General features: G+C 33.6%; 1 non-coding gene across 1 annotated transcript; it reads left to right on the top strand.

The window, feature by feature from the left end:
- Positions 1-1,249: 1,249 nt before the first annotated feature.
- Positions 1,250-1,357, top strand: LOC112535476. The gene has a single exon (XR_003079594.1). It is a non-coding gene; the product is annotated as a small nucleolar RNA R71 (small nucleolar RNA).
- Positions 1,358-1,759: the final 402 nt, after the last annotated feature.

Consider the following 1,759-nt stretch of genomic DNA (forward strand, 5'->3'; position numbering starts at 1 on the left):
GTTATTGGAGAACTGCACTTGTTATTTTAGATACCATAACTTTTTCATTGTTCCCATATCTCCTCTTGTTGGAATTAAGTTCCTTAAAGAATTTAGCATAAGCTGGTATTTTCTTAATCACATCCAACAAAGGCAAATTAATGTTAACTTTTAGAAAGCATATTAAAAATTTCAGAAAAGTGCTTATCCTGTTTGCTTTCTTTCAATCTATTGGGGAATGGAATAGGAGGCTTATAAGGCTTAGCTGCCTTATGAAAATCAGGTATTGAAAATGCCTCCTTGTCTTCTTTTTTTCTGCCCAAGATTGGGCTCTACTCTTTCTTCTTTCTGTACACCTTCCTCGGTTATTTCCACATTGGCTAATCCATCTTCTTTTGATATACCTGCATCCGAAATCTTTTTCGACTAAATTTTCAAAATGATTATCAAATAACTCACTATCCTTAAGAACAGTGACTGCTTTAGCTTGCTCATGTTGACTTGGTAATTTTTCTTTCTTGTTTTCTTATACAAGTTCAACAATTTGCCCAATTTGTGTTTCCAATCACTTCATTGAAGCTTCTATGGAATCAGTTTTCTTCTAATTCCTCTCCTTTCTATCATGAGCAGCTGTCATAAAATATTTAGTTTTCTTTGAGGGGCTTGTCCTTGATTAGAGAATGATGAGTTTTGATTCCTTGGATATTGAGGCTCTTGATTCTGATATTGGAGCTGGTGTTGGTTCCTTAGTATTTGTGGTGGGTTTTGATCATTATTTTTCTAGAAAAAGTTTGGATGGTTCCTCCATCCTGAATTGTAAGTGTTGGAGTATGGATTATTCCTAGGTTGCCTAGGCTAATAAAATTATTCCTAGGTTGCCTAGACTGATAAGATTCTATCAAATTAACCTGTTCATAATCATTTTCTGCATAAGTCTCATAAGATGAGCAAACATTAGCACCATAGCATAAACACCACATATACCACATACATTATTGCTTTGTACATTCTTAGTTGAAGTAAGTATCCTAACTTGTTTACTTAATTCAGCTATTTGAATAACCATCTCATTATTAAACACAACTTCATCCACTCATACTCTTTTTGTTCTCACACTCTTTTATTACACATTAGCTCCTATCATCTCAAAGATATCATAAACCTCATCAACAATTTTTTCTAACATAGCACCCCTAGTTGCATTATCAACCATACATTGATATTGTTGTGTTAGACCATCATAGAATGATTGGTTGGTCACATAAAGTGGGTATCCATGGTATGGGCATTATAGTAAAAGTGATTTGAAGCGATCCCATGCTCCATTAAAGGATTCAGTATCCTTTTGATAAAAGTTGAAAATTTCAGCCCTTAATTCTTTGGTCTTTTGATGTGAGTAAAATTTACTCATAAATTTTTGATACTCTCCATCCCAAGTTATCAAAGAATTAGGAGGCAAGGTCATTAACCAAGCCTTTGCTTTCTCTTCTAATGAGTAAGGAAAACATCTCATCCTTGATTGATCCTTATTAAGTCCAGATAATGGGAAAGTATGAACTATAACATAAAATTCTCTAATGAATATTAATGCATCCTTACTAGGCATACCATAAAATGAAGGAAGCATATTGAAATGGATGTTCTTTAGTTTATAGTTTTTAGATTCATCACCTAAAACTATAAATGAAATAGTGTTACCAATTATAGGACGAGCATAATCCTTCATAGCCATTTGCCTTTGAGCTGCAACTTCTCTTTGGTCATTAGCCATTATCTCGAC

The sequence above is a fragment of the Ricinus communis genome, chromosome 4 (genome assembly GCF_019578655.1).
Source record: "Ricinus communis isolate WT05 ecotype wild-type chromosome 4, ASM1957865v1, whole genome shotgun sequence".
In the NCBI taxonomy this organism is placed as follows: domain Eukaryota; kingdom Viridiplantae; phylum Streptophyta; class Magnoliopsida; order Malpighiales; family Euphorbiaceae; genus Ricinus; species Ricinus communis.